We start from the raw sequence: 19,814 nt of genomic DNA on the forward strand, positions 1-19,814 counted from the left end.
ATTGATTTTTTTTAGCAGCACATTGTGTACCAGCTGAGTCTTTGGAATACTCTTCCTCTCCCACTTGTCAAAATAACCTGTTCTTTGTCCCATTTCCTTCAGGTTCTGCTGAAGTACCTCTTTGTCTTACAACTGTTCTTGAAATATGAATGCCACTCAGATGTAGAGTCAGTAAGCTGTCTCTGACACAACCCAGGACACACAAAAGAAGATACCCCTTTTGTGAGAAAATGATGATCTTTTGGATTGTCAATGTTATCAACCCAGACAAAGGCAATGTTTAATTACTCAGATGGTATGGTCTCAAAAAATGTAGAAGAGGACGCAGCTGGGCACTACATTTAGGACATTTCTATCTATCTATCTACCTATATTTTTTTGTCATACCACATGTAGGATCTTAGTCCCTGACCAGGGATCAAACCTATGTCCCCTGCATTGGAAATGCAGTGTGTTAACCACTAGACTGCCAGGGAAGTCCCCCAGTTAGGACAATTCTAAAACAAGGTACCAGGGGAATTCTTGGCCAGTTGGGAGGGCACCATGGCTACCAATGAGTTGCCTACTTGAGTCTAGTACCTACTTGAACTCTGTTGGCCTTTGGGGTAGTTTGTGATAGCAAGAAATGATCACTATGGTGCACTGGGGAAAAAAAAGTTAATTACCGTCAAAACATAAAATGGTGGAAGAAAAAAAGTAGAAGCTCTTCCAGCGCAGGGAATGAGAATAATTCTTAAGTCCCCTTGAGAAGGAAATTCATCCATTACAAAGTTCCTCAAAATAATGTTCATGACACATGGGAGACTTGGGAGGGGGAGAGTGGATACTTTATCAACAACCTTTTATTTTCCCGCTGACCCACTTGCTGATTTTCAGGCTGGTCTTGAGTTATAAGTCTTTGGTTTCCTTTTGTTGATTTTGTTTTTGAATTTCCATTTGTTAAGCAACTTTTAATGCATCAGAGGCTGTGCTAGGTATTTTATTAATTAATTAAAGTATTCATTTGTTTATCTGGCTGCGTTGGCTCTTAGTTGCGGCACTCAGGATCTTCACTGTGGCATGCAGGATCTTTCCTTGCGGTGCACTGGCTTCTCTAGTTGGGGCCTGTGGGCTTAGTTGCCCCACAGCATGTGGGATGCTAGTTCCCCCACCAGGGGTCAAACTTGTGTCCCCTGCATTGGAAGGTGGATTCTTAACCACTGATCCACAAGGGACATCCCTGTGCTAGGTATTTTAATATCTGTTTTTCCGTTTGATCCTCACAACTACTCTACTTTGGAGATGTTTTCCACTTTATAAACGATTTGACTTAGAAAGATTTGAAAGCAAGTTTGCTTGACTGCTTTTGTTCATTCCCTGCAGCATGGTGGTAGGTAGGGCAGCCCCAAGGCCTTCAAGTCAAGAACAATTACACGAATCTTTGGGAGAACGAGTCTCATCTCCAGTTAGATTCTGGTTTTACTTCCTCATGTACTGCTTTGATTACAAAGTGCTTTCTGAAGACTTACCACTACCAGAACTGCTCAAATTCTGCTCTGATTGGGAGCTAATTGGCTTACTCTCATTAATTTTACCTGGTTGAAGCCTTCCTTCCCCTGCATCTTAGAAAAGGACAGTATTGCTCTATCAAGTCATAAAGACATTATTTTGGTAGACTTTTCATATAAATGTTGTGCTGGTTTTGTCTTTCATAAATTATAGTTCTGTTTTTTCCCCCCTGACTAATATTTTCTATGAGGAACAAGGTTGGGCTTGGGTAAAATATTCCATCACTAACCTTGCTATTATGTGTTGGAAAAAAATCTGTCAAGAATAGCTTTAACATTGCTTATAGATATAACTGACCTTGATTTGGTGTTTGTGCATAAAAACTAGTAATGGACTAGTATATCAATCAGTGCTTATAAAGAGATAGTCCATACAAACTGAATAACAAAAGGGAAGGTAAGAAAGGAACTATATACAAAGGTATGCGCAAGGTTAAGGAAAAATCTACAAGGGTTGCTGTAGTACCATGGGTACATTGCAACTCACAAGCCTGAATGATCAAAGAAAGTGAGGGTTTACTGAAATTCTAAGAGTACAGCTATATAGAGAAGGCTGCCTGACATAGACAGCCTTTGTTAGAGAATGGAATCAACCCCCAGTGGCCAGGCAGGGAGGGAATGGGGGACAGATAGTCTAACCTTTCTATCTTCTCATCCTCTCTTCTCCTGCTAATGCCTCCCATTGGCTGAACTCCTCCAGAAGTCAGAGGGAAAGGGAGCTTATTGATGCAGCTCAGACAGTTCAGTCTTCTGAGGGCACAAAGCAGTGGGGAAGAAGTGTGGAGGGGAGATGGAGAAGGCCAAATGGAAGACATTCAACACAGCTGGGATGCAAGATCTGATAACAAATGTTTATGTTCAACCTGAGCTTTCGACCACAGCAAACATTCATGAGAACGGTCTAATAGATCAGATAATAATTTCAGTCTTCAAGAAATGGGAATGTGTTCTGCCTCTGCTTCCTCCAGTCCTTCTTTTTAATTTGTTTCTTAACGATTTGAAACAATTTGTGCATGATCTAACTGCATATATCCCTATTATGAAAAGTATAAAAATAACTATTCTCTATGCTGGTGATATAATTTTATTGTTGCTAACCAGAAATGGCCTCTCTGTCTTACTGGAAAACAGAGTGGCTTGATTTCAACTTCTCTAAATCCCAAATCATCGTTTTTGGCAGGTAATATATTCAATCTAATTGCCTTATATCTAATGCTTATATATAGCCAGCCAACTTTTTCAGCTACTTAGGGGACATCTCGCAACCATTTTCCTCTGGTGGTTTCACTAGAAAATTATGCTACTTAAAAGCAGATATTTTTTGGGTGCATTATTGATATTTGTTTCTAAGGCCCAGGAGATTGGTAAAATCTATTTTGAAAATGTTTTCAGGTACAAAGTGTAACATGCATTCCTGTTCAATATATTTTGGTTGGATGAAAGAGTGAGGGGATTTACTTTGTAACTTTGATTTTTATCTTTCTTTCCTTCAGCTGTTTTTAGAAAACAGTTTTTGCAAACCATCTTGAAGGAAATTTTAGTCTTGCTAAAATTCAGTGATAGATCCTCCACTGAAAATCCCCACATGGAGGTTGGGGTGGCTGGCTATTTGGGTCTTGATTGCGTGCGTGTATGTTCAGTCACTCTGTCATGTCCAACTCTTTATATCCCATGGACTGTAGTCAGCCAGGCTCCCCTGTCCATGGGATTATCCTGGCAAGAATACTGCAGTGGGTTGCCATTTTCTCCTCCAGAGATCTTCCTGACCCAGGGATCAAACCTGAGTCCCCTGTGGCTCCTGCATTGGCAGGCAGATTCTGTACCACTGAGTCACTTGGCAAGCCCTTGGATCTCGGTTAGGAGCCTTCATTTACTGTAAAGGAAGAGAGACTTCCTTGAGTTGATCTCCTGCCCCGTGGATTGTTAAGGTGTATGGAACTCTCCTTTATTACCATTACAGATTTCATGCAGCACATACTCTTGTCAAATGTTAAAATTTGGACATTTCTGCTGCCTAGTGCCTACCAAGAGCTTAATAAGATAGGTGAGCAATTCTGATTGACACCTAAAGAATGCACATTTCTTTCATTATTCTAGATTGATACTGTCCAATAGAACTTTCTGCAATTATGGAAAAGTTCTATAATTGTGTTGTACAATATAATAGTCACTAGCCTTGTGTGGCTATTAAACATTTAAAATATGATTGTCAAGACTGAAGAAAGGCATTTACAACTTTAAGTTTAATTCCAATTAATTTAAATTTAAAATCAGCTATACTTCAGGAATTCTCTGGTGGTCCAGTGGTTGGATTACTGCCACCGAGGGTGCAGGTTCAATCTCTTCTTGGGGAACTAAGATCCCACAAGCCATGTGGCATGGCCGAATAAAAGTTAAAATCAACTATACTTCAATTTAAAAAAATACCCTAAGAGGAACAACAAAAAATTAAAACTGAGGGAAACAAAAAATTTATTATGTGCCAGGCTCTGCTCTATCTCAACTAATCCTCATAATAATCCTCTGAAGGAAGTACTACAATCAGCATTTACAAATAATTTGTTTCTCATTAATCACAGCTGAAATTGACAAGAGTAAAATTACACCAAATGTCTTGGGTAACTGATTTCAGAAATGATTTAACACTTCTTAGATGCATTGTTCCTTAGCTTTTGCTTTCTATTTCAACTTTCATATATATATATTTTGAGAAAAATAAAAAATTCAAAGTAAACTTAGTGGCCTACTAAAATAAGCAAATAAATTTAAATAGCCTCATAGGCTAGAGACTAACATCTTGGGCAGATATCTTAGATATCCTAGATTTTATCCCTGTATCAAATCTGACTGTCCTTTTGCTTTCAATAGAATAGCATTGTTGAATTGCAAATTTCTATTTTATCATTTATATAGGTGGCTTTAAAACATGTTTTCATATTCTTGGACACTCGTCCATCAAAGTATAGAGACAAATTACCCTTCCTTTGAATGTGGGCCTACTTTAGTGACTTGCTTCTGGAGAATAGAATGTGGAGGAAGTGATGCTGCGTGACTTCTGAGGCTAGTTTATGAAAGACAGCCTGCCTGGCTCTCTGTCTCAGCCTGAGCTCCCACATAAGGACTCTGGCTGCTCTCACACTGCCATCCTGAAGTCACGTGGAGAGACCACCTACAGATATCTGAAGAGGACCAGCTGTTCCAGCCCCAGCTTAGAGAACTGCTTAGCTGACTCCAGTCAGTCCCCAGTGAGTCTGTAATAAATGATCACTATCGTTTTAAGGTTGTTGCTCAGTGAGATAACTGCAACAGTCTCGTAGGCAATGATGCAGCAGAAAGCAGGTCTATTAAACTCCCTTGTGTATTCATTGTTGGGTTGTTTTGAGGACAAAGCCTATGACATTAGTTTCTCATAGATCTTAGTATCAGGGAGAGCTGTACTTTCTTGAACAACTACAATCTCTTACTTTTTGCTTTGGTTGCTAGGAAGCTCAAAGTTGAATTCATGACCCACTTTTTGTAATAAAAAAGGATTGTATTTTTCCTTTAGCCTCACCCTATTATTCCCTTTACCAAGTTTTCTTTTTAACCCCCCCAATGCAGCCTCTTATCCAACCTCTTCAAAAACTGAGTGAAAGTAATGTTGGGCCTTTGCTGAATCAATGTGAGAGCTACAGATCATCCAGTAGATTGATAATGATGGCTGGTAGAATGCTGGAATTTTGTGACTCTCAAATGGCCTTATCTTATAGGAAGGAAATAGGCCCTGAGAAGTAAAATAACTACTGAGAGATACAGAGCTAGTGAGTAGCAAAATCTTACCCCAGTTGAAGCTGTGTCATACCATCTATTCACCCACGTGGCACCCATTGGTCAGAGGTTTGTTCTTTACACTGGGGGTGGGATGGTGGTAAAAGATAAGTAAGATCTTGCCAAGGGATTGACTCTCAAGATTGTGCCTGGTGGGGCTGATGCATGTCTTTAAACATAAAGGAGTATACAGTTGGAGAATTCCAGTGGTTAGGACTCCACACTTTCACTTCAGGGGGCACAGGTTTGACCCCTGATTGGGGAACTAAGATCCCTCAAGTCATACAGTACAACCAAAAAAAAAAAAAGGCAATATATAGTTGACCCTTGAACAACAGGGGGGTGGGGTTGCTGATTCTGCACAGTCAAAAAATCCACTTGCAATTTATACACATGGTTCCTTATACATGGTCCTCCATGTATATGATTCCTTCTATCTGCAGTTCTGCATTCATGAATTTAACCAACCGTGAATCATGTAGTATTTCCTACTGAAAAAAATTCATGTACAAGTGGACATGCAGTTCAAACTCATGTTGTTCAAGGATCCACTGTATATCATAAATAAGTAGAATTAAACTTTCAGAGGAATGAGAGATTGCTTCCAAGTGGAGGGTAATGGAAGTTTTCATGAAAGAGTGATTCTGAGCCAGTCCTCGAAGGACAGATGGGATTCACATGTGCAGACACTGGAGAGAGGATGGGGTGGATGATGGAGCAGACTAGCAGCAGTAAGTTCAATGCTGGGAATTCTAGGCTCCGTGGCATTTGGTGGGGAAGATATTTTTGGAAGGGGGCTGTGACACATCTCAAATTATGCTGTGTGAGTACTTGCTTACTCTTCTGTTTAGGGGATCAGCCTTGTCCAGGGGTGTGTGCACATGTGTCCTGCACATGTGGGTGGTATTGACCCAGGGAGAGAGACAAATGCTGATTAAAGTTTCCATGTAGCTGATTGCTTAGAAAACTCAACACTTGGGACTGTGTTCTGAGGTAAACTCCTTAAAACCTTTTAGCAACAAATTGCTTTTAGACTTCAGAATCGCAGAGAAAATACTGGAAGAGATTCTACAGCACTGCTCAGCCCTGAAAGCAGGGGCATTTCAGGACACTTGCGAGGAACCCCAAAACATGGTCAACCTTCTTCTTAGACTGCCTTGCGTTTCTTGCAGCCTCCTGTGATCATAGGAGCCTGTTATTCCATGGAAATAAACCCAGCAAAGCTAGAGAGTACAACTCTGCAGGGACAGAACTTCTTATTTCTAGATTTCAATTTGTTACAATTGGTAATAGGTGCTCTTCTGAAATTCCACAATTGCCTCTGCAAATAGGGAAATCCCAGGTCACATGGGTAGGAAATCACTAATAGATTGAAAACTTTCCAGACAATTAAAACAAGATCCTGCCACTTGCCTGTAAGTGAAAGTCTAAACAAACCTCCTTTCTTGATTGGGAAAACCAAAGTCAATATCAGATTACAGCAAAATTTAATTTGCCATTCTGTTGCATTCTTCTGGGTCTGTAAAACCCCAACAGGATACCAGAATAGGTGGATGACTCATAAGAGTTCTAACTTAGAATCCAACTTCTTGAGATGCTTTCCCAAAGGTGCTAAACCAACCAACAATCACAGCTGCTGTATTAACTTTGTATGAAACTTCACCAGCCTATAGGACCTCCCAGGTGGCGCTAGTGGTAAAGAACCCATCTACTAATGTAGGAGATGTAAGAGATGTAGGTTTGATCCCTGAGTTGGGAAGATCCCCTGGAGGAGGGCATACCAACCCACTGCAGTTAATCTTGCCTGGAGAATCCCATAGACAGAGGAGCCTGGCAGGCTACAGTCCATAGGGTTGCAAAGAGTCGGACACAACTGAAGTGACTTAGCATGCACATACAGCCTATAAATCATTTTCATATATAGTATCTCATGTAATCCTCCCCCAAACTCAATGAGGTTTATATCACTCTTTCACTGAGACCCAGAGAATTTAAGCAAATTATCCTAAATCTTGGGGTGAACATGTATCAGTGGAAAAGATTTACATCTGGTCTTTGGAATCTAAGTCCATTTGTGTGTTTGAGCAAGGTCTGAGGATGAGAGGCAAGGTTGGGAAGAGTGGATGCAGAGGTCCCTTGGGCCAACATTTGATCATCTGGGGATATCTTTTTGCCAGCCTTCTCTCTGCCTGGGAAGGTAATCAGTTATGGACAGAGGCCCCTCAGATCCGGAAGGGACCACAGCTATGATGGAGTTCAAATCCTTCATTTTTCAGATGTGGAATCTGAGGCCCAGATAAGTTCAATGTCTTGCAAAGATTTACACAGGTAACTGATGACAAAGCTGGGATTGTTATCTAGTTTTCTGTATTTTACTGGAATTTCTGCTACTACACCCAAATGCACTTCCTGCTACATGCTCTCTCCTTTTCACCAGGTAGAAATGTGTTTACAATGAAAGATAATTGGGCACTCTTAGATAAGTGAGCTAATATTAACAATCACTACTATTTCTGCAACACCTGTGATATGCAGGTTCTCTGCCAGATCCTTCACATGCATTATTTTGAATCTTCACAACAATTCTGCAAAGTATGTATTATTATATCTGTAAGGAGATGGAGACCAGGGTTCAGGAGGGATTTGCCAAGGCAATACTGAGTTTATACTTTTTACACTGTGGAGTGCAGCCTCTGTAAGAATTTCTGTCTTGTCCTAGAAAACAGAAATGTCTGAACTTTTTTTTTTAAATGGTCAAGTATCATTTTTGGAAAATCATTAAAATTATCTGTGTTTATTCCTAGGATGTATCTGATGAAAAAGTGAGATAAGGGAGATGAATTAGTTATCACTTTCAAACACTTCTTAGAAGTCTCGATTAATAAGGATTTCTTTTTATTGTGAAGCAAATCCAACATTTAAAAAAGACTGTAATTCAAGTCATATGCTTAAGTAATTTCTTGAGAAGAGAGACAGGATTTTTTCAAAACCCCTATTCATCTAGAGTGCTAGGGACAGAGCTCTAGAGGTTCTTTTGTATTAATTATTCTTCCCTCAAATTATCTTACCTTTAGGAGCACTGAGCAAATTCATCATTTATATTTCAGTTGGAGTACTTTGACACACCTGCTTTCCTCTTAGCATCTGTGATATGCCTTCCAAATTTTGTTTTAAAAGAGCATTTTAAATGATATTTTTAATTTTCTGAGAAACCACCATGCTGTTTTTCATAGCAGGCAGGCAGTTTTTTATTACTACCACATTGTATAAGGATTCCAGCTTCTCCTTGCCCATCCCAGCCCCTGTCTGCTTTTGTTTTGCTTTTATGGTAGCCCTCCTGACAAATGTGAGGTGAAATCTCACCGTGTGTTTTTTTAAATAATTTTTTGTTGGAGTGTAGTTGCTTTACAATGTTGTATTAGTTTCTGCTGTACAGAAAATGAATCAGACATACATATATATCTATATATCCCCTCCTTTTTGGATTTCCTTCCCATTTAGGTCATCACGGAATACTGAGTTGGGTTTCCTGAGCTACACAGCAGTTATCAATTTTATGCGTATTTTCAATAATGTATATATGCCAATCACAATCTCCCAATTCATCCTATCTCCCCTTCCCCTCTTGGTGTCTTTACATTTATTCTCTATGTCTGTGTCTCTATTTCTGTTTTGCAAATAAGATCATCTATACCTTAAAAGAGCATTTTTTTTAAACTTGGAAAGCTTTGAGGAAATGGAGAAATTTAAGTACCATCCATCCAAGGAAGGGTTTGGAACACAGATGGGGAGCTTGGAATTGCTTGTTACTTAAAACCAGCAGGGAAGGTTGCCAGAAAATGGGAAAATAGAACTGACAGGGAGCTGGGCAAGTATCAATGTGAAATTCCTCAATTTCCATTTTCCCCCCGACCCCTAATGGCTATTGCTGGCCAGTGTGCTGCCAAATCCTGATACAACATAGGTGGCTAATTACTGGCTTCAAGTTCTGACCTTCATCAGGCAGTGCACAGAGGTGTCATGATGTGTCTTGAAGTCTGACTCCAAACACTATACTTCTGTCATCTGACTCCATTCCTTTTCACATGGACCCTCTGCTTCCATCTCTACAACTGAGAATGGTCGCATCTTAGATTGCTCTCACAAAACTGGGAGAAGAGTCTTCCCCAAAACAGCTGGTACTGCAGCTTCAACGTCATTGTGATGATGCCTCTTAGTCCGCTGTCACACATTTAACTTGGTTTCTGGTCCTTTGACTTGTATTGCCTGACTCCAGTGCCTGGGGGTTTCCTGATTCCTGACTGCTGGCTTGGTTTTTAACCTTCATACTTAATCTTGACTCCTGATATGTATCTGATTGCTGACTGTTCATTTGGCTTGAGCCCTTTTGACTTGTCCCATCCCCAGCCCCTACCTGTGATTCTTAGATTGGTTTTCTCCCTGGCTTCCCACCCTGGATCTGGGATCCGATGATTCTCATCAGCACCAGACCTGACTCAATAGGGAGATTCAGTCCCATTGAGCAGCCAGGTAAACACAAGGACTGTGGAACGAGTTGACAGCCTTACATTATCATTTAGCACCTGGCACAGATCTCAAGGTCTTTCTGATCATGGAGTTGCTTTTACATGTTATAAGGGTTCAAAGGACGCTTAAACAGAAGAAATCTTTTATAATCAAGGGGGCAATAGTTGTTATTCTTTCCAGTTGTTGAGTTAGCTATGCCTCTATAAATTGTAACATAGTATTTCAAGTTTTATTGCATTCCTGCAGTGTCCTGAAATTGGGGTCAGACCACCTCTCCAAAGAAGACCAGACATGTTCCTGTGTTGCAGAATATTTGATAGAGTTCATGGGTGATAATTTCTATGGCTCCTTCCTCATTCTAAAAGTGAACAAAATTCAGTTTCTGCACAGAGCCTAGATTTTTGAAATAACTTTACTGTGTAAAATCCCAATTTACCTCAATAGGCTACTATTAAAGGAAGGACAATTTACCATCCAAAATAACTAACCCAAGTCAAGGTCCTTGGTTGGGAAACAAAACTTACTATCTGATCCCCACAAAGCTCTGGCATTTTGTCTTGCAGGTTTGTTTAAAGTATACGTGCTGCTGCTGCTGCTGCTAAGTCGCTTCAGTCGTGTCCGACTCTGTGCGACCCCATATAAGTACACATAACCTTGGGTAATTTCTTGGGCAAACAAACCCAAGATTAATTTCTCTCCATTTTCTGGAAATATATAGAAGCTTTTGCAAGTGAAGGGTAGGATGGGCTCTCAAATATCAATTCTTTTAGACCATTGTTCTTAAGAACTCACAGTAAGCTTGTTTCTGAAATTATAACTGACCATGACAGATAAGTTGACGAGTCAACATCATCTCTTAAAAAGCTCATTATCGTTTTAAGGGCATGTTATCAACCACATTTCTAGCCAAAATCAAGCAATTTTAGGCATGGCTCTTAGTTTTCCACAGTGTCATCCTTTACCCCATACTTGTAGCTGCTTTCTGAGCCATAGGGGTTGGTGGGGTCAGGAATTCGGACCTCAGGAAGGATTTGAGACAGTGCTTGGCAATTCCATGACACATGGAATTGTCCTTTCCCGTCATCTAACTGGCACTGACTGGATCAAAAATAGCACTATTCCCGGTTTATGTTGAAATTCTCTGCTGTCCTTTGAAATTCCAAGCAGAGATTTCCTCCTATTGTGTAACTTGAGAAGTCTGATAAAGTATTATGTTCGGTGTTCTGTTTCTGGAACTCTCTCTTTACAGAGGCCACCTATGCACATTCTAGAGTTGCCTGAATGACAGTTAGCGCTGGATGATGCAACAGAGGCCACAAGCCAAGTCCGTGTGGCAATAAAACACACTCTAAAGGAACAGAGGCAGAGATAAGTAGAGGCCATTCTAAGAGGGATGAAGCCACAACTCAACGGATCCATCACTCAGACAACCAAGGTCATAGGGAGCGGAATAGGAACACCAAGAAACAGCCCCTGATAAACCAGTGCAGTAATTGGAAGTGTTTCTGACGATGTGAAGCAGGGCTCTGGAGGCCTCCGGGGTGAGATAAGGCAAGCAATCAACATGTCAAGGTAATTTGTTAGCGGTCCTGGCTTTGGGTCGAGGTGTGTAAACCTGCCCGCTATGATGTATGAAGCCTGCTAACCTGAGGAGACTTGGCTGTAGAAGGACAACAGCAAAGGGGAGCCTGCTTGGAACTGACAAGAGGGCCACCTGAACCTGGCAATGTACCATCTGTTCCAGGGAAGGCAGACCCTGATTATAAAACATGACACAGACAAAGGGGAAGTGTGGCCTCCAATAGGACCGTAGGTATTTCCCGCCTTTCTCTGATCTTGCTGAGGAATTGTTATGGACTAATGCTCTCAAACCGGAGAAGGCAATGGCACCCCACTCCAGTACTCTTGTCTGGAAAATTCCATGGATAGAGGAGCCTGGAAGGCTGCAGTCCATGGGGTCGCTAAGAGTCAGACACGACTGAGCGACTTCATTTTCACTTTTCACTTTCATGCATTGGAGAAGGAAATGGCAACCCACTCAGTGTTCTTGCCTGGAGAATCCCAGGGACGGAGGAGCCTGGTGGGCTGCCGTCTATGGGATCTCACAGAGTCGGACACGACTGATGCAACTTAGCAGCAGCACCAGCAGCAATGCTCTCAAACAGCTGCAAAATGGGAATGAAGGCTTTAGTGAAGGTTCCTCAGTGTAGGCCAAACAGACATTAACTATAACTATCTGAACTCACACCAGCTGAGCACGGCCCTCACCCTCTCACTGAGCCCACACAGACTGTATAACACCTACCCCATTGTTAATCTCACACCTCTGTGCATTTCTCACTGACCTGCCAAGCTCACACTAACTAAAACTCTCTCTTCACCGTTTCAGGGATTTGACATCTGCCAGACCAACCTAGATAGCATATTCAAAAGCAGAGACATTACTTTGCCAACAAAGGTCCGTCTAGTCAAGGCGGTTTTTCCAGTAGTCATGTTTGGATGTGAGAGTTGGACTGTGAAGAAAGCTGAGCACCGAAGAATTGATGCTTTTGAACTGTGGTGTTGGAGAAGACTCTTGAGAGTCCCTTGGACTGCAAGGAGATCCAACCAGTCCATTCTGAAGGAGATCAGTCCTGGGTGTTCTTTGGAAGGAATGGTGCTAAAGCTGAAACTCCAGTACTTTGGCCACCTCATGCGAAGAGTTGAGTCATTGGAAAAGACTCTGATGCTGGGAGGGATTGGGGGCAGGAGGAGAAGGGGACAACAGAGGATGAGATGGCTGGATGGCATCACTGACTCGATGGATGTCAGTCTGAGTGAACTCCAGGAGTTGGTGATGGACAGGGAGGCCTGGCATGCTGCAATTCGTGGGGTCGCAAAGAGTCGGACGTGACTGAGCAACCGAACTGAACTGAACTGATGTTCTGCAGTCTGATGAGATCACCCAAACTGTCTTACTGACTTCACATGGATTATCTACTGATGGGAAAGCTCTTGCTTTCTGTAATACCTATTTTCCCATGTATTCAAGGTTGTGCTGTACATGCAGCTAAGTGACCATGTTTCTCAGCCTCCCTTGAAGTTACATTTGGTTATGTAACTAAGTCTGGCCAATGAGCCCTAAACAAAACTTGTTGGGTGGGACTCCTGAGAAGGTTTCTTGAAATGAGACAGAATGCTGGGCTCTTTTGCTCTTAGTTTTTGTATTTTCCACCTCCCCCTCAGTTTTGAAAACATATTATGGTGGTCAGATCTCATCTGTGGTCTTGTGACGTTGAGAATAGAAGTCACCTAATAAGAATGGTTGGTTCATAAGTTAGAGGAGACCTTGGTCCTTGATGACTTTGTGAAACTACAATATTACTTCTGGGCCTTCTGTCTTTTAATTTCTTTATGTGAGATAATGAACCCTTAGTTTTGCATAAGTCACTGTATTTGGATCTCTGCTACTATGACTGAAGGCGGTTCTTACTGATACAACCCCTTCCCGTTCTTTCGGGCTCACACTGACTACACATGTACTTACCTTCCCCCTTTGCCAGTGTGTACTCTGCATGTTATCACTTGACCATGATGTTGCATAAGTGAAACAATCATCTTTTCTTTTAATGCCTAGATGAGTCTCTGCATTTTCCTTTTTACTTATCCCAGTGCATAAACCATGTTGGACCAGAATCTCTGAGGTACGTAAAAACCATTCTTTACATGTTAATGGAGACAAGCTAAACCAGTACAACATGGTTGTACACAGAAACCAATAGGAAGGTAGCGCAGAGAGACTTGAGATCAACAGTTTCTCCTCCCCTGAGCCAGCACCAAATCATATCTTAGTGCTACCTCTGCTGTCATAGAGGGTAGGATGGTGCCCTTGAGGGCCACCACTAGAGAGTCTGTGCCCCACAATGGAAGATGCTGCGTGCTGCAACCAAGACCTGACACTGCCAGATAAATAAAGAAATAAATATTAAAAACAAAACAAAGGTAGGGAGATGGCAGCTGGAAAGCAGGAAGGAAAAAGACAGGCTTACCAGCACCACCCACCCCATAAAGGGGTGTCATGTGAATGGTGCCCCCTGGAGGGGTGCAGCAGCGGCCCCAGCTCATTCCCACCTCTACCATCTCAGCTGCTATCAGAGTCCTTGGGGACTGGCTGGGTGAAACTGCTCTGGTTCCCTTCCTCCTTATTCTTTTCGAAAATGCCCTGTCTCCAGGCTTCAGCACGTTGGAGCAGGGGAACGGGTCTCCTGAGAGGACAAGTGTTCAGATGAATGACTTTTCTGCTAAGGACTCTTCAGGCTGTAAAGAATAAGACTGAGGAGGGTGTGACTGACATCTCTTGATAGGAAGAGTGGTTGTTTTTGTTCAGTTGCTAAGTCATGTCTGACTCTGCAGTCCCATGGACTGCAGCTGGCCAGGCTTTCCTGTCCTTCACTATCGCCCAGAGTTTGCTCAAACACATGTCTATTGAGTCAGTGATGTCACGCAACCATCTCATCCTCTGTAACCCCCTTCTCTTCCTGCCCTCCATCTTTCCCAGCATTAGGATCTTTTCTAATGCGTCGGCTCTTTACATCAGGTGGCCAAAGTATAGGAGCTTCAATTTCAGCATCATTCCTTCCAATGAATATTCAGGGTTGATTTCCTTTAGGATTGACAGGTTGGATCTCCTTGCAGTCCAAGGGACTCTCAAGAGTCTTCTCCAACACCACAGTTCAAAAGCATCAATTCTTCAACGCTCAGCCTTCTTCACAGTCCAACCCTCACATCCATACATGACTACTGGAAGTGATTACCTTGGCATAAAAATCACCTTTTCTTGTTCCATCAGGACTAGAAAGCATGACTAGAAACTTTAAAAGCAGTATATTTAGGATAAAAGTGAAAAGAGTTTGCTTTAAACAAGGAGTTATTGTCTGGTCTCTACACGTCTAGGCCATTGTTCTCAACTAGTCGAGCGCCCAGAACGACTGGAGGATGCACCTACGTGAGCCCTTTCATGAGACTCTTGATGAGTGGCTGTGACTGGCAGGCGGGGGAGGGTCTATGACTCTTTGGAAACTTCAAAGTTGTCTCCCAGATTTGGAATTCAAGGGTAGTCACATGTCTGAGTCATGGTCATCTGCTCATTTTGCTCTTTATAGATTCCATTGGGACTAGCATTTACACAGTCATTTCTTAGAAAAATAACTCATGTTAATTATTTGATAATGGATTTCCTATGTTCTTCGCCTCAGGGGTCCCTTCTTCCCACCCTACCCATCTCGGCCTCTGGATATTATTTTCATGTTAATCACACATAACAAAGAAGGTGTTGCTTCAGGCCTTCATTCCTTCCAGTCTGTCCCTGTTGCTACCCATTGGTAGGGACAGGTCACTTTTCACATGTGAGTTTCTGTTTTGTCATTTGTGAAATGAAGGCCCAAACATGCCCTGAGGATAACTAACTTACTTGGGATTGACATATACACACTTCTATATTTAAAATAGATAAACAATAAGGACCTACTGTATAGCACAGAGAACTCAATATTCTGTAATAATCTAAATGGGAAAGGAATTTGAAAAAGAATAGATACATATATATGTATAACTGTATCAGTTTGGCGTACACCTGAAATCAACACAACATTGTTCATCAACTCTATTCCAATGAAAATAAAAAAAAGACACAAGGTAACCAGTGAAAGCCACTCCGTCTGTGTCTGACTCTTTGTGATCGCATGGACTGTACAGTCTATGAAGTTCTCCAGGCCAGAATACTGGAGTGGGCAGCCTTTCCCTTCTCCAGGGGATCTTCCCAACCCAGGGATCAAACCCAGGTCTCCCACATTGCAGGCAGATTCTTTACCAGCTGAGCCACCAGGGAAGCCCATGGCAGGGAATCAGTGGCAGAGTTCAGGCCTGCACTCAGGCCTCCTGAGCCCCCTCCTCACATCTTTTCCCATGACAACAATAACTCCCAGCTTGTTGTGGAAATCACATTAGATGATGTGCTGAAAGGCCTTTTATGCTCTGAGAAGTGACATGAAGAGTTTTGTGATTATTGCTAGGGATTTATGCTCCCTAACAATCCTAGTGACAGAGTGAGGCCCTTGCTCTTAGAGAAAATTACTTTCCTTCACTGTTTTGCTTCTCCCACAAACCTCAGGGGAATGGCTTTTAAGCTTTTGAAAGAGTCAACTAATATGAGATTTTAAACTACAGCTGATGAAGCTTCTGTTGGCTTTCCCCAGTGTCTGAATCTTCTCTGATCTCTCTGTAAGCTAGAGTTAGCTCTCTGCTCTGCCTCTAGAGACCATGGTAATAATATCATCCCTTTTAGGTATAGTATCTGTGTATGTATGTGTATACGTGTGTGTGTGTGTATGTGTGTGTGTGTGTGTGTCTGCTAAGAGTCACAAGGATCCCTCCTGTGTTCCTATTTTATTTTTATGTGACTCAGAGCCAAGCTCATATTTTGTTGAGTTTTGTACAAATACAAACTCTCTAGTGAGGAAGATCCTGAAGAAAGAACGTTTTGAAGAGATAGAGGCAAAGATGATTTTAGAGTAGGAGGAGTGTTCTTTGGAGGAACTTTCTTAAGAACCAGTCTTTGGGGACTTCCCCGGTGGTCCAGTGGCTAAGACTCGGCACTCCCAGTGCAGGGGGTCGAGGTTAGCTCCCTGGTCAGAAAACTGTGTCCTGCATGCTGCAACTAAGACCTGGTATAGCCGAATAAATAAAAACATATTTTAAAAAATTCAAAAGAACAGTCTCTGGAGGAAGATAAAGTGTTGGATCACATCACCAATTCAGTGGACACAAACTTGGGCGAATTCTGGGAAATGGTGAGGGACAGGGAGGCCTAGTGTGCTGTAGTCCGTAGGGCTGCAAATAGTTGGACACGACTTAGTGACTGAACAACAACAGCAGCAAAGAAGATACAAAGATGGAGTCACTCTTGTCCCTGAAAGGATCAACAGTGTCCACGGTGCTGGGGACCTTAGCCCTGACCTCCCGGACTGGCCAGTGCGGATGTAGGACACATGTGATGATGGTCCCAGCTGTGGTCCTGAGCCCTGGACCTCTCAGAGGGCCTGGTCCTTCCTGTGCCTGCTGGAGACAGGTCCTCCCGCTTCTGCCTCAGGGTCTGGGGCTATCCTGCTGGTGTCTACACTGAGGCTCTTCCCTCTCTCTGTCTGACCCAGGAATTCTTCAGAGAGTCTAAGGAATTCTCAAGAGCAATGAGCTTCTTTAAGAGGGTTTGGTCACTAGAAAAAATAGAGTTGTAGGATTTTTAAAACCAAAGAGGGCCTCAGAAACCCATGAGGACATGGAGGCCCAGAGAGATTAGATGATTTGTTCAAGGTTTTATTGCACAACAGTATCTGTGTTAGGATGATAATGCAGGTTTCTTGATTTCTAAATAAATGCTCTTTTCTACTGAATCTTTTATATTCAGGAAGGAGACATTCTTTTGATAAATGACAGTAGGAGAGTTAGGGCAGATTCAAGAATTATCTATTATCTGGCTGTAGTAGCCACTCTGAGAGAAAATAGCTCAGTTAGTTTTAAGACACTGTCGTGCTCATGTACTCAGTTGCTTCGGTCATATCTGACTCTTTGCAACCCTATGGGCTATAGCCCACCGGTCTCCTCTGACCAAGGAATTCTCCAGGCAAGAATACTGGAGTGGGTTGTCATGCCCTCCTCCAGGGGATCTTCCCAGCCCAGGGATTGAACCCATGTCTCCTATGTCTCCTGCATTGCAGGTGGATTCTTTTCCCACTGAGCCACCTGGGACACCCGAAATGCTCAGCTGTGCTAGCATCACAGGACACATAGTTAGTATTATCTCTTCATAGCCACGTGCATGCTAAGTCACTTCAGTCACGTCCAATTCTTTGGGAACCTATGGACAGTAGCATGCCAGGCTCCTTTGTCCACGGGATTCAGTCCATACAGTGAATTCACCTATCATGGAAGTTATAAAGAATGCATGTTCTCACCCACTGATGTGTTAGAGCTGATTCTACTAGCTCATGAGAATGGATTGTTATTCAGAAATTATTGTGAGCCTGTTGTGAAGTCACTGACAGCTTGAAATCAGTCATGATGGGAATACTTATACCACGGAGATGAGCAAATACTATAAATTAGGACCTATTTTTTTTTTTTTTTAATCAGAGAGCCTTTTTTTCTGGCACAACAATATCTTTGCCACACGAGAAGTTCCACTATCCAGAAATAATCATTGTTAATTTTCTTATGTAAAACATCAAAAAAATGATTATTTGTACTCGGATACATGTGCATGTTATTATTTTAATTCATTTATAGAAAGAGAATAAGGGACTTCCCTAGTGGTCCATGAAGACTCTGCACTTCAAATGCAGGGGACATGGAAACTAAAGAAATAAAGTAAGAATACGAAAATAAATTTTAAAAAGAGAATAATATTTTTTGAAAATTTCTTGAGATTTTTCATATAACACATACAGATCTAACAACTCACTATTTTAAATTATAATAAGCTATTACCTGGCTGTACCTTAGTTTACTTACTCAACCTCTTTTCTTTTCTGTATTAAAGGATGTATGCTTGTGCTCAGTTGCTTCAGTCATATCCGACTCTTTGCAACCCTGTGGACTGTAGCCCACCAGGCTCCTCTGTCCATGGGATTCTACAGGCGAGAATACTGGAGTGGGTTGCCATGCCTTCCTCCAGGGGATCGTCCCAATCCAGAGAAGGGAAGGAAAGGAATTATTGAAGGATAGTTGATTTCCAATGTTGTGTTAATTTCTGCTATACTGCAAAATGATTCAGTTATACATATATATCTCAATACATTCTTTTTTATATTCTTTAACCAGTCTCTTAATGATGGGTGTCCTTGTTTGGATTTCCCCAAAGAAGACCCTGAGATGTGGGGTTGGGTGCAGATGGTTCATTTGGCAGAGCTGACTGAGGAAATACAAATGATACAATGGAAAAATAGAACAAGGAAGTTTGCTTGTTTAAATAAGATGCAAATAAGGTCCTCACATTTGATTGGTTTATATGTCTCCTAAATCTCTGCTTCTTTAGGGTTCTCATTTGTCACTTTTTCTTTTGCAATTTATTTATTGAAGGTACTAGATCATTTTGCTGATTGAATTTCTCATGGCATAGTTTAATATGTTCCTCTGTATGTGGTATTTCCTGTAAATTATTGTTGGACATAAAGGTAGAAATTTCTCAGTTTAATAATGATGATAAAATAATGATAGATATTCTAATTGTTAAGCTCCATTTATTTTTATTACCACTATTTTTTCATAGACTTTCCTTTTTGGTACTTTTTTAAAAACTCTTTATTTTGTATCATAGTATAGTGGATTAAGAATGTTGGGATAGTTCCAGGTGCACAATAAAGGGATTCAGCCATACATATACAAGTATCCACTCTCCCCCAAACTCTTCTTTCATCCAGGCTGCCACATAACATTGAGTAGAATTCCCTGTGCTATACAATAGGTCCCTGTTGGTTGTCCATTTCAAGTGCAGTAGTATGTACCTGTCCATCCCAAACTCTCTAAATATCCCTTCCCCCCATCCTTCCCCTTGGTTACAATAAGTTCATTCTCTAAGTCTATATCATAGACTTTACATTTGAGGACAGTTTTAGATTTATAGAAAAATTGGGAAGATAGTTCAAAGAATTCCCAATATACTCCCCCTCCCAATGATCTCCCCTCTTATGAACCTTTTACTTTAATATGATGTGTTGGTTATAATTAATGAACAAACATCAACACATTTAATTAATTAAGTTCTTGGTTTACACAGATTTTTAAAGTTTTTACCTAACGTCCTTTCTCTGTTCCAAGATTGCTCCCAACAAATGCTCATTGCATTTTGTTGTCAAGTCTCTTTAGGCGCCCTAAAAGATGGGAATACCAGACCACCTGATT

At 41.5% G+C, this 19,814-nt stretch overlaps 1 long non-coding RNA gene across 1 annotated transcript in view; it reads left to right on the forward strand.

Annotated features, from left to right (window-relative positions):
- The window catches only part of LOC132344823 (uncharacterized), a 35,012-nt gene extending 18,211 nt beyond the window's left edge, over positions 1 to 16,801 (forward strand). The window contains exon 3 of the long non-coding RNA XR_009493835.1: positions 12,271 to 16,801. This is a non-coding gene — a long non-coding RNA (uncharacterized lncRNA). The remainder of the gene's footprint in view (positions 1 to 12,270) is intronic.
- Positions 16,802 to 19,814: the final 3,013 nt, after the last annotated feature.

Source organism: Bos taurus, chromosome 3, assembly GCF_002263795.3.
Source record: "Bos taurus isolate L1 Dominette 01449 registration number 42190680 breed Hereford chromosome 3, ARS-UCD2.0, whole genome shotgun sequence".
In the NCBI taxonomy this organism is placed as follows: domain Eukaryota; kingdom Metazoa; phylum Chordata; class Mammalia; order Artiodactyla; family Bovidae; genus Bos; species Bos taurus.